The sequence below is a fragment of the Drosophila elegans genome, unplaced genomic scaffold, assembly GCF_018152505.1.
Source record: "Drosophila elegans isolate 14027-0461.03 unplaced genomic scaffold, ASM1815250v1 contig_814, whole genome shotgun sequence".
NCBI classification, from domain to species: Eukaryota; Metazoa; Arthropoda; class Insecta; order Diptera; family Drosophilidae; genus Drosophila; species Drosophila elegans.
In genome coordinates, this window is record NW_024546167.1 from 4762259 (window position 1) to 4778508 (window position 16250).

At 39.3% G+C, this 16250-nt stretch overlaps 1 protein-coding gene across 2 annotated transcripts in view; it reads left to right on the forward strand.

Annotated features, from left to right (window-relative positions):
* Positions 1-223: 223 nt before the first annotated feature.
* The window catches only part of LOC108138216, a 67609-nt gene continuing 51582 nt past the window's right edge, over positions 224-16250 (forward strand). For both annotated transcript variants that reach the window (XM_017260361.2, XM_017260346.2), the window contains exon 1: positions 224-790. The gene's annotated coding sequence lies outside the window, so the exon portion shown is untranslated. The remainder of the gene's footprint in view (positions 791-16250) is intronic.

Genomic DNA, 16250 nt, shown 5'->3' on the forward strand with positions numbered 1-16250 from the left:
AAAGTCTCTGCACTTGCACTGTCAGTCAAACCGCAAATGAATTAATAACCAGTGACTTCTTGAGGCCAGCACATGTGCAATTAAAAACCACCAAAAAGTCAAAAAGCCGAAACCAATTAGGTTTTAAGACGCGGCCGAAAACAGACAGTCGACTGCCAGAAGTTTTCCACCAAGCCAGCGCGGCAATTAAACAGAGTCGAATTTCCTAGTTGGCCAAGGTAACAAGCAGCTCGCAATTAACGCGATTAAACACGATGCCAGCGTGGAGAGGAAAATCTTCAGCGAAGGACGGGGAAATCCCCAGAGGGCGGCAGGGAAAATCTCCCTCACTCGTCAGTGTCGATGTCATGGCATGTTTGCACTCGTATTTGTGTTGGGGGCAAGCATCAAGCGCCTTGCAGCTTCTCAATTTATGAGCCCAAGCCCGAGCCACGCCCTTCCGCACCTCCGCCCACCACTAAAACTACCTGCCGTGTATGTTTGAGTGTGCCTTGTAAATATTTATGCAACCGGTAATGACGAGTTGGCAACTGCCAAGTGGCTGCTTGAAGGTCGCCACTCGGGGAATCTTAAGGCTTCAGATTGCCATTCAGCTGCCGGTGTGGATCCAAGATCTCGAGGTGTTTACCGAGTTCCGGGAACCTTCAATGGCCACATGATATGCCCCTAATGAAATGGTTATGGTAAACTAGCTCCCAAGTGCCGCCAAAGGACAGACAGAAAATTGCAACTTGCAACTGGCTCTACGGATCTCTAACTTCATAAGAGAAGTTTCAAGTGGATATGTGCGGTGAGTGTTTATGCTTTTCTTGAATAGAATAATAAAAGAAACTATTAATTTGATTGTATGGAAAAGTTTGAGAATGTATTTGAATGTAGGGTACATTGATATGTACTAATTAAACAAACTGTTCATTTTTCAGTTTACGTATTGCATCTGATTTATAAGGTATCATTGCAGTACTTGATAAATTTGAGTTGTGCCATAAATGTCAGGTAGAAATGCATTAAATTCAATTCTCTTATCCGAAAGAGCTTACGATTTCAATAAATTTACATTCCCTAAATCGAATACAAAATATTTAGATAATTCAATTGATTTAGCTATCGCACCTTATTGACAATATATCAATAAATGTTCTTAATATATTATACTTCCGCTCACTTCCTTGAATTCAAGCTACTCTAGTCTAGTCACCAGTCATCAATTTCCCTTTTTAATATGGTTATCCATTATGCATCTATATATTATATGGCGTGCCCTCGACGCGCTGTCGATGTTTGTTTGGCCACCCAGTGGCACAGTCGTACAGTCGCACAGTCGCAGGTGCCACTGAGCGTATACTTAATATGCCATTTATTTTGGGCAAAACTCAAGGCTAAGCGAACGAAACGAAACGAAAGCCACTGAGATGAAATGAAACGAAACCCATTCAGACAGATGCGACCATCTCGACGACACACATAAATACACACACTCGCATCTGGAGGATCTTGGGCAACTGCAGATGGAGAAGTGTCTTGCATTCGATAGTCGAATTCATTGTCGCCTTTATTGTTGCTCCGTTCCGTTGTCGAGAATCAATTTGGCAAAAGTCATTGCATTCAATTGTCACTTGACAAACGACAAATGGTGTTGATTCACAGACACTCGCATGCAGAAGGACTCAGGACTCAGAACTCGGGACTCAGACTGCGACAGACGATTGAGCCGGTCCAGGATTATTTATTTTGGACACATGTAGCTTGAAGTCTCTCGTCTTGGACCAAGGCGTTTAAAAAGTTATTGGCCACGGCCTGGGCTCGATTGCTCGATTGCCATTGCCGGCAACTTTGGCCTGCCAAAAAATACATTTAAAGAAGAACTGACCCAGCCAAAGCATAAATTTGCAAAGTGCCGGGCCTCGTTTAGTGCATAACTTCTGTGGCATGCCAAAAGCCACAAAACAGCAAAGGCATAGCCGTCATGAATAAAGCACTCGCACTCGCACTCACACTCGCAATCATACTCGCAATCACATTCACATTCAGTCACACCAACACTCACACCCATTCACTGAGAAGCACTTCAAAGGCATTCAGAGTGTGTGGCACACTTTTGTGGGGAATCAACTCGGGACAGTCGGGCGGCGACAGAAGTTTTTGTACGTCTGGGTTTCGTCGAGTGAGTGACAGGTCGCCGGGTCGACGAACCCGGACCTGCAAACTAATTACAAACCGATTCCGCAACGTGACCGCAAAAGCCGCAAAAAATATATATCAATCTTTGGCATGCTTCATTATGCGTTTCAAGTTTTTTTTTTTGCGTGAGTTTGGTGGCAAAGTTTTTTAATCCAACTCTTTAAGCTGCCAAAATCAGACTCGATCGAAAAAATAGGAAAGCAGTAGGGATGTAAATGTAAATGGTACTTTCGTTCAAAAATAAACAAAGAATAAATTTATGTTTTTTAATCTGGATTTAAAGTATCTTGATCAAAACCAAAGTCAACAGGAAATAGGAATCTAAAAAAGTAAAAAAAAAAATGGTTTATCATTGATATAGACACTAAAGTTTAAAGACTTTACACCTACTTACTATATATTTTGGAGAGTTTATCAATTGTTTACACATTTCAGAGTTGTGCCTAATAAATTCCTTTTGCAGTTAGTAAATATAAAATCAAAAGCATGTGAAATGTTTAAAAAAATTATGTTTATGAGACTTGATCAAAAGCACTACAATTCAATCAATTTATGGGCTTTTTTTATGAAAGCTTGTGAAATGTTTAATAAAATTAAGTTTCAGATTTAGTTGTTTAATAATACAAAAATTATATTTTTACAATTAACATAAAAAACTTATTTATTTGCCAGTAACTTAACAAACTATTATTCATCATAAGATCGTTATTAAAAAAGCGGCTTTCCAATGACCGACACTATTTCCTTTTGAAAACTATCATGGCTGCTTAAAGCTAGACCACCATCACAGGGTGTGAAATATATTTACTTGCGTATTCATGTATTCCCATGGAAATGCTCACCTCAATCAGCGAATCGCTTAGCTCTGCAAGCCGTGTCCCATTTTTGAGCGTTTGTGACTTGGGATTAAGTCCTGGCTGAAACTCCTCGAATCCCCAGTTCGCGACTCACAGCTGTCGCCACTCTGGTAACTGCATTTACCCCAAACTCTGGGGCGGAATTCGACCCCCTTTAAGGCACATACGTTTAATGAAATTGTGCACTCAATCGAGCGTAATGCCGAGCAAAAGTCAGCAGAAATCGAGAATGCCGATGATGTGCAGTGCACATATCCACCTGCCAATCCCCTGCTGACTGACTGACTGACTGACTGACTGACTGGCGGCAAAAATTAACATGAACGACACTAAACTGCTATCGCTGGCAGCATAACGCTGGTGTGTACCTGCGCACAAACATAAAATGTTGTCTGGGTATAAGCGAACCGCAACCCATCCACCCAATAGCTTCAGCTCCAATGTGATTTTGGATATTTAGCGTATTAGGTAAATGGCTCGCGTTTTTTACTTGCCGCATCCGATGCAAGTTGGCTTTATGCATCTAGCCACCCATTCAGAATGTCGTGCTGTTTCGGCTGCCCGCCGCCCCCCCCTTTTTGCTATTACTTTTTTCCTGGCTCCGCTCAAATGGCATTTTGAATTTTAACGACCATAAATGCAAGCTTATCTTAAATGCTCTTTTATGGCTAAATTTATGTTCGGCCCAACGAGTTGGCTTCTTTTCAAAGCCAACTGAAGATGATGAGTTTCAATTACCCTGCTCTATGCTCTATGCTGTATGCTGTGTGTGTTGTATGCAGTATGCACTGACTGCACTCAGCTATGTAGTTTTCCACTTGCGATGGCCTAAAAAAAGATGAAGTTTTGTCTGCGGCACCGACTTGTGTCTCGACTGAGTTATGATTTCTTGCCAGCTCCCAGATTAGCAGGCATAAATATGCACAGGCAAGTGCTGTGATGCCAATAAATCGCATAATTTATCTAACCATAATTTACCTATATGTATCCAAGGGGAGGGCAAATGCTAGCTTGTAGCAATTTTTTGTAGCTATCCAGCATCCAGCTGCCGCCATTTGTTTACCTTTCAGGGGACAATTGTCGTTCCCCCTGGTGTATGAAAAATGACACTGCCAATGTCTATTATTAACACAAATGTATTTTGGCCCCGTCGACGGGAGAGTGTCCCCATTTATCGCACATGCAAACGGCACTCGTGGGAACTATCTGGTAGGACATTTATCTAACACACGAGCCATATCCGTATCCGTATCTGTATCTGTATCTACATCTGGGCCGAAGGACCTTTTGTCGTTTGATCGGCACATGTAACTGTCATCATGGCAAATGGCTAATTAATTACGGAACAACGAAAATATTGTATGTTTGCTAAGGCCGACTAACCGAATTAGTAATTATTATTGAACTGTTTTATTTGTTAGCCCATTTCCAGCTAAAAATCTATCCCAACGGCCCATTTAGCGCGATTTGTGGCCCAATGCGTCGGTTGGTGGCGCGTGCCCGCAATTTTCCATAATTCACTTTGGGGCTTTGAGCAATGGCAGGACATTTCCCCAACATGACGTTCATATACGAACCTTTCAATTAAATTCATTACGCCTTCTTCCGCCGCCTGTCGCCTATCGTCCATCGCACATCGCCCATCGCTTTTCCTGTCGCTTAATTTCCCAGCAAACACTAAGTCATTTCCGGCCAAACGGCCTTGCCATTACCTTGATTATCATCTCAAGTTCGAGGCGGGCATGGAAATACATTTGCCCTCCTCCCCAGTCCGTTTGCCTCGGCTTGGAGGTGACCAGGTTTCAAGCACTAGCCCAAAATAAATAATATTGGAGTAGAGATTGCATATCGACAGGGGAATATCCTGTTTTTTCATATATTAACTAATTTTATTTTAAAGCATTAGATTTGGTATAATCCTTGGCATTCGACTCTAAATGTTCTAATATGTAAATTAATAAAATATATAAAAATCCCCAAATTGATAAAAGTATTGACTATAAGGTGTAAAACTGGTAATGCTGGAATCTTTATAAAAACAAAATCTTTCTATTCAAATATTGCTTTAAAATGGATGTTGAAATACAGCTTGACAATTAATTAATGACAAATAATACTTGTAAATTAATAATAAATTTGTACCTTCTGAAAAATGTTATAAAATTCAAAAGTAATCATTATAGTTAAGCAATATCAATAAAAATCAAAAAATAAATATTACTATTGACATTTTTGATTATCGCTTATGACCATAAAATTAAAACCATATTTTTGTCACATGGAATATAGACATTAAATGGTATACACTTTTTAAAGTAAAAAAAAAAGAATTTTTAAAAGATTTTACTTTTATTTTACTGAGTTTGCTAAGTCGAACGTGTTACCGAAACCATATATCCCCCTACCACTTTTTCCGACATGGAAAATAAAAATATTCCGGCTTTTTTTTCGCTCATTTTTTGTGACTTGCACGCGCCACAACAAAAGTTGACAAACCAGCGAGACATCGGGGCCAAAAAGGTAACATTCTCGTACGGCAGCTGGATTCACAGGAAGCGGAGGAAACTGAAAGTGGAGCCACCTGGTCCTGGTTTTTGGGTCCTTTTGTTGCCGCCACAGCTCGTGCTGCGCCCAGTGAATTGTTTTCTACGTAAATTGGGTGTGTTTTCTATTATTGCCCCAGACCTCCGGCGTGACACAGCGCCTGTCAGCGTGGCAGCACAGCGGCAACAAACAACAGCCACTTGTTTCAAGTCGTTTAAGTTATTTTAAATTTGAAACGTGGTTCGTTTTGGACAATGCCGGCACTTGATATGAAATATTTTTGCCCATTTTTTCACTCCAATTTTGCGCTTTTGCTGGCAGTATTTTGTGCCTTCTCATCCCCCCTCTGACGACCGCCTGACCGGGCAAAAATATGACAACTCAGCCAGAAAGTGACCGACGCCATCCCATCCAGATGAACGGAGGAGCTCGGACAGGAAGATGTTGAGGAAATTAAACTCATTGTCGACAAGCACTTGAGATTTCTCTTTTAAATCATACTTTTTTGTTTAAGACTTTTGCTTGTTTTTCGGATTTTGCAGTTGAAAGAGATAGAAAGTAGTGGGGAACGTGAAATAATCGGAGAAGTGCTACGAATTTAGATAAGAAAGTTAACTATGACAATTTATTTTTAAATTCAAAGCCAATTTTTAAATTCAGAATATCTTAAATTAGTAAGCATAATAATACCCTTCTTTTCATACAGAAATGAATCGTAGCAAATGTTTGTTGTCAAATATATGGCAATGATATTGAACAAATAGTTATTAAACAAGGTCACTCATGCCAATTTTTGTTTGTTTTTTTAATATTGGCCGTGGAGTTTCACATAAATTCTTAATCAATATAATATTTAAGTTATTGTTTATTTAAGCTTAGAATGCTAATCAACCAATGTTTATAAAAGCTAATTACAACTGCTTTCCTTAGAAATTGAATACTGTTTAAGAGGAGGGTCTTAAGCCCAGCCACTTAAGCTAACTCACTCTAAAATTCAGGTTATTAGCCCCCATTTCAAGTCTTGAGCATGCAATAATAATCCACCCCACTCCAATGCCATTTGGCCACCCACTCAACAGAGAAGCAATTAAAAAATGTTTGTAGCCTACTTATAGGGGAGCTGGGGGGAAATTGCACTTTGTCAATTGCTCTCACCTAATCAATTATGTATTGCTTTGCTCTTTTAATTATCCCACACCCGGGCCGAGCAGTCCACAATCAATTTGGCCTGTCACACTCGACATTTCACATAATTCGCCCGCTAAAGCAGCAAACACAGAGAGCAGTTCGCAGTTGGCAGTTGGCAGTTCTCAGCCAATTGACGAGGTAACTGATCCGAAAAGCAACGGATTCTGGGAGTTTCTAGAGCCACACATAATCCCAGCAGCTCGACACAAGCCGTGGCATTTTGTTTAGAAACTTTTAATTAGTGTTGCGAAAGTTTTTCAATTAACACCACCTGCACAACTATTTATTCTGTCCGCCGTTCACTTGGCGATGTGGTGGGGGCATCCAGCTTCTTTGAAACATTTGCCCCCATTGTTGTTTGTGTCGTGGCTGTCAACTGTAAATTATAAAAATATTTTTGCACTTGTTTGCTGGCCTTGGTGGCGTTCCCCGTTGTTGCAGCACCTCGAACAGCTCGGAATAATTCACTGCAAACGCCCTCGCCCTCGACAGCCCATTCATTCAGGTTTTTTGAGCAATAAAAAGAAAATAGCAAATGAAGAAAGCGGAGAAAGTGCGAGAATGTTAGGGAATGAAAGGGCATTGTGGGGAGCCGCTTTTATGGAATGTTTTCTAATTGATTTTTACTCGATCGTAATTTAATATAAATTGCGCAAGTTTTGACAGCCAACACAGTTGGCAAACAACGCGTTCCGCTTGTTTTCCAATATTAATTAGCTCGGCCGAAACAAAAACTGATGTTGCTGATGTTCTGACATCTGAAATGCCAGTGAAAATGAAAATTGCTAATGGAAATGGGGAATGGAAATGAGGAATGGAAATGGGGAATGGAAATGGAATGGCATTGCTAATGAACAACTTCTGAGGACCTGAACGGAGGAGCGAGCCATTAGCCCCGAAATGACAATCAATTATGACAATTTCTCAAAATGATAAACACGGCCTGTGGTCCACTCCCAATTAACTTTAAATGGCGTTATATAATAGGGAAACTGTAGGCGTGTAAATAATAAACAATTTCCATAATGAGTACCATTTTTTAATATCTCACATTTAATTAATTTCTTAAAAATTTAAGCAGAGTTTACTTCAAAAACAATTGTTTGGTATCACTTCTCTTAATAACAGCATGAAATAACTTTTGTTATGTTTTTGCTATACATTTTCAATCAATCATCCTGCTCAAGCTTGGGTAAAAACTAACTTCAAGGGAACTTAATGTCAAATTAAACCGATATGAGCATACATTGGAAAAGTTAGCTCCCCTTCCACAATCAAAGCGGAAAAACGAAATTATTGATTTCTTTTTCGGCTTGGATCATTATACAAAGCTGGCCGTTTCCCCATTGCCAACTTAATGAAATTTCTGCTTATGCGAATTCGCTTGTTGTTGACACATAAACAGGACGAAGACATCAATAATAAAGGCCATTTGGCCGCAAATAGAGGCCAGAGATGAAGTCATTGAACCGATGACGACGCAACTTCCTAGCCAAACAAAGGGCGACGATCCTGCGCATGCGGATTAACAATAATAATAAATATTAAATGCCATTACAGCTGCTTCGGATTTATCTCAATGAAATTATCTAAACGGCGTAATCTGGTATTCAATTGCGTGTCCGCAGCCCAAATGAAGATGCTCATCCGGACCGAACTAAGCCTGGGAGGTCCGAGGCACATCCGAGGCAGTCTCTGGCCGTATTTGCAGAGTTCACGTAGAGCGTAAACTGTTTGGGAAAGCTTTATTTATGTCGGGACATAAATTTAATGCTAACAAGCAGCCAGAACAGACGCGCCACGCCCGGCGAAGGTGCAAGTGAAATTTATTTGGCTGATTTTCCCTTCGTTGCACTTGACGAAACAGCGCAAAATAGTTGCACTTGCAGCTGCAAGATGCGCCAAGGGTATTAAATTAAATTTCAACTTTTAACGAATATTTACGTGTTGCCAGATAAAAGTGGCATAAAAACTTTCCGCAGAGTGCGAAATAGTTGCCCCAAGAATGGCCCCGGTTCTAAACAAACAACTCAACCCTCGACCCGGCCAAAAACAAAAAAAATGCAAGTGTTAAGTGTGAATTATATAGTGCAGCGTGTGGAATGCATGGAAGGTGCTTTAAGAACAATGCCATCCATTTCGATGGCACACACGTAGCCAAACGTAGCGAAACAATTCAGGCGATCCTTTAGAATCGATTAAGAGCCACGAAGTAAAAAGGCTTTCAAAGTGGAAGCAGCATAAAATAGCTGCCCACTTAACCATACTTGTCTGCTATTAATATTCAGTTAAAGTTATATAATTTCGACTTGTTGGTTATATTTATTTTTTATACAATGTTTTAAGTTTCTAAAAATATCTTCCTCTATTTAGGTAATTAAAAAATTTATTTGTAAGGTGAAATATGATTTTAATACAACTATTTTTTTTAATTACTAGCTGACCTTAGTTTAGTATAGTTTAGTATAGTTTAACCAAGACCTACAATTATTTAAATTGTCGTAATAAAATGAAGGAATTTATAAAATATTCGCTATAATAAGTCTCTTTAATAAGCCTGAAAATTTTCTTAATTGTCGAAACCAAAATAAAATTAAAACTAAAGACTCTTTCATAATTTCCGTAAATCTTCGAATATTTCCATAAATGAATGGATTTTCGTTTCACATCGACAGATTAATTAATGTTAACGGTATTTGAAACCTATTTTACATGCAAGCTGGCATCGCATTTGAATAAATTCAAAATGGTCAGAGCAAAAAGCCACTCTTCATGCATAAACACACATTAGTTTAGCTCACACAAGGGACCGAAACTCTGGTTTGGAATAACACTATCTTGGATTCTGTTTGTAATTTGGCCAAATGTGAATATTCGACAGTAGTACGTCTGCCTTAATTGTTTTGTGTGCAGAATATGTCGAATATTATATTTTGTGTCAAAGGCTTCTGAATCGAAAACATTCTCACAATGACAATGCAAATACATTCCGAATTACTCGCAAATTGTTTCTCAAGCCAACTGAAAATTGCACAAACCCTTGGCCCTCGTTTCCATTAAACAAGGCAATGCATACATGTATATATATACATGTGTAAGGATGTGGAATCCATGGTTCATATAGTAGTAGTATGTATATAGCATGCATTAAGGTGTCCGTTTTGGGGGGGCGGAAAAGCGTTGGGGTTTCCCGGGGCGACAGTTTTTGTGAGAGACTGGTAACTGTGACTGCTTCAGGAGCTGCAGGCCAAACGCTTGCAAAACGCTTGCCAGCCATGCAGAATTTTTCAATTTTCTTGGCAGCCAGCACAAATGTAATTTATTTTGCCGCACACACTCGAGACACTCGAGTGCAGATTCAGATTCAGATACAAGATATACGTCACAGATACAATGCTCTGCCCGCAGCAATAGTGCAACGCAATTAACCTTCATGTCTTTTTGGCAGTTGTGTGTTGGCGCACTTGTGAACATCTTCAAATTACTTCTCGGCTCGAGTGCGCCTAAATGTGTGGAGTCTGTGAGATCTGTGAGATCTGTGAAATATGTGAATCGTTGAGATTGTTTGGCCACTTCAGGTGCTGCAAGTTTTTAACCAGCTCAAAGTCTCAATGGCCAGCAATTAGCCAGAGCCTCATGCGTTTACCTGAGCTATTTAGCTCGGCATTTATTCTTTTCGGCTGGAGGGCTGCTAATTGCGCTCTTCACTTGCTCAAGTCTGACTCAAGTCCCTAGTGGCATGCTCGACTTGAGGCTTCTTCTGCCCGTCCAAATGATTCACTTTATGAAGTGCGCAGTGCACAAAAGTAGGCAAATTGCAAACTGCAATTGCACAATTTGCACTGTAGCTGCCGGTAGAAGTCGCTTTAATTGCCCGAATTTCCACATTAAATTGAGTTATAGCCGCACCTTGGTGCGGACTAAAAACTAGGGGCTGCTTGACATTTCCATTTCCATTACCAGTCTCCAGTTTCTAGGCTCCAGGCCAGGCCTGTGCATTTGTTATGCAATCCGTGCCAAAATAGAACCGGCGGAGCGAACATTTTTCCCATTTGGCAGGCAGAGCAGCCAGACAAATCCCAGCCTGACAACGCAGCGCATTTTAAGTATTAATTTGAGCAAATCTTCGATAAGCTGATGCGAACGACTGGGAAATGCTCTAAAATGGTCGTACTTTATTGAAATGTTGAAACGTTAAAGAAAGAATTCAAGAATTTCGTTCTTCTGTTATTTTGCTTTATACGTTTATTCCATTTAAAAATTAATTGATTTTTAATAAAGAGATTCCGTCATATAAATGGTTCTTGGATGAAAAATGATATATGTTATGTACATATAATTTATACTCTAGAATTGTTGTATTTTAATACAAATAATATTCCCAAATAGCTGTTATTTAAAATCAACTTTATTGGCTATTTTTTATAAAATTTACAAAGATGAAAATGTACATCATTTTATTGATAAAATAAATAAAATATATATATATATATATATATATATATAACACTTTTAAGAAAAATATTCAACGATCAAAACCATTTTAAGTATAGACATTTAAAACAATTGACCGTGTAATTCACATTTAAAGATAAGTGAAACATTTGTTGACTGATTTTCCTGTTTTCCAATTATTTTGGTTACATGTTAATTGCCAAATTACTGTTCGCTCTTCTATCGAATAATGTCACAAAGATTTTCCCTCTTGGATATCACGAAAAGTTATAAAAAAAATCCCATGCTACTACACCTGCAAGTATGCTTTCTCACTTTTCCAACAGAGGTGCTAGCCCTTCAGACTGGAAAATTGATATGGCCACCGATTGATAGCATTTTTATATCCCTATAGAGTACATACAAAGTTTCGGTAATAGAAATTTGCCCATTGGAGCCTGCGAATCGAAACATAGCCGAAAATACGGACTGGGAAAAGGCACAAAACGAGCCAAACTGCATCACGGCTTTGGGCCATGGCTCGATGCCAATAGCCATTCTCATAAATGTGTGTCTGTCTCGTCGGTCCCAGCACTCGGCCCGCTGCTGGATGTGTGTGTTCGAGGGCTGCCCGAAAAAAACAAAAAAAAGCAAAAAGGCCAGGGCAAAATGTAGATTTCCAGGAAATTGTGGGGCGTAAAATATTTTGCACAAAAGTTGTACAACAATGGCATTAACAAGCCGAGCAGAAGTGAAACAGCAACAGCAGAAAAGCTGGAGCGTGTTGGCAAATATTCGAACAAATATTTGGAGTGCATTGAACGCTCGAATGCGTCGAAAACAATCGCCAACTATTTCCCATGAATATTCCCCATCCGCTAAATTTTTGTTATATTTTTTTTTTTTTTTAAATTCCATCCACTCGTGCTCCACTTCTTTCGACTTTTTGCCTTTGACGTACTCACACATTTTTTTCGTTGGCAAGCCAAGGTCAACTATTTTGGCTTTTAATTAGAGCGGGGCATAATTACAGACAGGCGGCCAAACTGATGGCCCACAACACCCACAAAGCCCACAAAGGTCGACGGTACTTGGCTGTAATTCAAAGGCGCTGCCGCGCTGCTTTGTCAACTTCCTTGACAGTGCGGCCACGTGCGACACGCTCTGGGCGGAAATTAAAATTCTGGCCGCGTTTCAAAGGCAACAAAAGCAAAGGAAAAGCGCTGGCAAACACAAAGACAAAGCCAAAGACACAGATACAGATATAGACACAGACATTGACACAGAGACAGACAGCAAAGAGCATCTAATAAACTTTCGCGCGCGGGCTATGAATTTTCCAAAGCCAAGTTGCTTTTTGTTATTCGGGCAGCTCTTCTATTTTCCACCGGCGGTGAAGCACGCGCTCCTTGGTCTAGACACAAATCAAAGAACTACGTCTCGCACTACCAATCAATGGTGGTCCTTTTTTGCTGTAGATAAAGTACGTACCCCGGGCTCCAAAGTTGCATGGCAAATCTTTGTTAGGGACAACTTTCATTACCAAGATGCAATCCTTTATACTTAAAACAAAATTACAAAACTTACACAAAATATAGGGAGTACAAAAAACTTGAATTTTATTTAAAACATTTGAAAAGTTTTTAGACTGTAAGGTTACAAAATTCTAAATGCTATTTAAGACGTTTTTTAAGCAGAGAAAATAAAATTAAATATAATTTAATTAGTTAACATAAGTTGGCCAGCAACATCATTTAGGATTAAAAATAATTTGACTCGTAAATAACTATTTGTTTAGTACAATTGAAAGTTAGTGCTTACTTTTAAAACTTTAATTGCTAACAATTAATAAGCACTGACTATTATAGGTCGAAACATTTATTTTTTAACGGGAATAATTGATAGTAATTGAGTTTAGCACTTTTTTTGCTTGTTGAACAAGAAATGACGACTAAAAATATCGATGCCACAAATGTCCGGTACTTGAAAATCAAAATATCTTTATCCAAACCTTAATGATATTTGTAAAATATATTATTATTATTATTATTATATATTAAATTCAAATTTTTGCGACAGTGTGCCGAGATTGTTTTGCATGCAGACGCTGCCAGTTCTTCAATTAAAGTCCAGGGGAAGTTCGTTTATTGACCGAACCTGAGCTGGGGACAATTGTAACAGTTTATCCAAGTAACTAAACGGCTCTGAGCGGGTTAATGAACGGCCAACGGGGTGCGGGCAAATGCAATTCAGTTCGCAGTAGGATTATTTATTTGACTTTCTTTGCGAAGCATTTAATGGGATAATATTGTTAAGAAGCTGCCAGCTGATAAAGCTTCTAAGCATCTGATTAAGATTTAAAGATGAAGAGCCAAAAGCTATATTTAGAGGAAGAAGCGAAGAACTTATATAAATATTTAAATATTTTTGCTCCTTAGCTGTTTACATATTCATAAATGGCTGTTTAAGGAGATTTATGTGAAACATTGACTTAATTTTTAGTTTGAAAATTATTGCCTTGTTTTTTGTTTTTATTTTACAAAATACTACATGTATTTTGGTTTAACTTAACGTGGATTTTCAAAGTTTTCGTATAAATTGAAAATGTCGTATAATTCTTCAAATATAAAAAACTTTAAAAATAACGAGGGGTTATAGATGCCCTATTGAAATCGTAGCTTGACAAATTGTGAGTTCTATGTGCAGTTTTTGGCTAAAAATATAAATCCCTTTGCATAGCTTTACAAATATGAAAGGACATATTCATGTTAGCCATAGGTGATGATTTAACAAATTTCGCTTTCGGTGCCAACAGTGCATGTAACAGTTTCCGCCTCTCTTATCCTTGCAATTTTCGTCCTATTTCCTCCGCGCTGACACTGAAACAAAGGAGCTTTTAACATGTCTGCCTGCCAAAGTGTGTGTGTGTGTGTTTGCGAGCGATAGTGCGAGCAAGCGGGTTGAAGTAACCTTTGCCCGATTAAACATAAATCCCTATAAAGCAACAAAGTAAAAATTGCCAACGAGCCAAGTAGAAACTTTGGCAAAGTGCTCAACGTCTTCGAGCTTCGCTGTTTTCCACGCTTTCCACGCTTGATGCCAAGGACGTGGTGCTGGGTGGCGGTGGGTGGTGGGTGGTGGCTTGGAAGCGCGACAGGCCTTTGAAGCTGCATTAATGCAAAGGCTAAGGGGCCACGGGGCGGCTGAGTAATTTATATGCCAGTCACAAGATCATCGCTGTTAGGGCATTAAAAACTTAAATAGTTTTAATGCGACACAAACTATGCGGGAGTGGAGCGAAGAACACGACTAACGGACAACGTTCTCAGCCGTGCCCAAGGTGCGTATACTTAACGCAGCCTTAATTATTGTACTTCCGGGCAAAAGGAGTGTTTTTGTGGGTGATGGGCAAAGATTGTAAGGCAGCATTCATAATGTGCAATGGCTCTTTTGCTCAGCAGCAAGACGACAATCTTGTCCTTTATGCCGGGGCCAAAGTAAATTTGAATAAAAATGCAGATGGAAATGGCATGGCTACAAGCTGCCTACAAAATTGATTCGAATGGCCAAGAAAAGCACGGGCGCAGGGAAAGCCGCGCAGAATAACAATAAACATTTCTATCTGCTTCATTGGTTATTTACTCATTTCGATAGATGGAGATGGCCGAGGCAGAAGCAGAAGCAGCGCAGGCATCAAACAAGAAAAATAGCGTAAAACGCAGAGTTCCCCTCTCCGGATTTATTTGTATTTTTTTTTTTTGTGAAATCGCGAAAAGGACTTCACTTGATGGCAGCGAAACTAAAGCAGCCAAATAAGCAACCGCAGGGCAGGGTCTGCTGATTTTCTTTTTCTTCTTGAGTTTGTTTCAGTTTTTTTTTTTTCATTCCTCGGTTGGACCGAAGACAGAAGCTGCTTATAAAGCAATATACAATTCGCTGTGGGCGGCCAGGCAACAACAATCGAACCAAATCGATATTTTTCGCTGCCGCTGCCCCCTTTCTTTTTCCCATTCTCCACTTCGGCTTGACTTTTTCTTGTCTTTGGTCTTGGCCAAAATGGATTTTTGGCACCCCCGGGGGACCCGTTTCGCCTGGTGTCACGGGCTTTTGGGCCGGAGTTTGGAGGTGAAACGGGAAATGGGAAACGGGAAATGGGAAATGTTAAAAGGGGAAAGGGAAAGGGAAAAGGGGAAATGCACTCCCGATCTGAGCCTCCGATTCCGGCCACATATTCCGCCGGCGAGGACCTCAGCTTGGGAGTTTTCACGCTTGAGTCCGTGGTGAAGTTTTCCCAGCAGTTCACTCAGTCAGCTGCGAGTTGAGGTTGGCTTTTGTGGGGCTAAAGCATTTCCAGAGCGGCGCCGACTCCCTGAGCCATGCCCTGTTATACTCATACCATCTGTTATACTGGGAGAGAGCTGTATAGGGGGAAATTTTGATGGGAACAGTTTGTGTGGCCGCTCTTATACACCTGGGAACACCAGTCTAACACAAAAGGCATTGGCCAGTGCTTATCAAAATAGGTGGAATCGCAAACAATTTCAATTTCTTTATTAAATTAATGTTCCTAAACACGTAAAGACGTGCACTTAGGTCATGGTTTCTTAAAAAAAAAATATATCATTTCGGGATGGGCAGAAATCAAGCAAACTATTGCTTGCGTTTGCCTAACTGGAGAAAAATGTAGATATTTAATTTATTCTTTCAAAAAATTATATAGTTTGATCAAACAAAATCTTGTCATTCATTTGACAATTGGTTTAAGTATTAAATTAATAATATATTTTTCAAACTTAAAATATAATTTTAAAGCTTACAAACTACTTTCAATTATTCATTTGTGGACGGTTTTTGTTATAAATTCTGATAGCTCTTTCTATAAAATTGTATTTCTTTGCATGGTTTCATTATTGCTGCATTTCAGACTTTTTAAAATTTTGCATGTTTATATGCGTATATTAAAAAATATGAGGACATAAAAATTAGCATGTCTCATTTAAAATTTATATGTCAATAAGCTGTTTGAATGACAATGTAAATATCAGT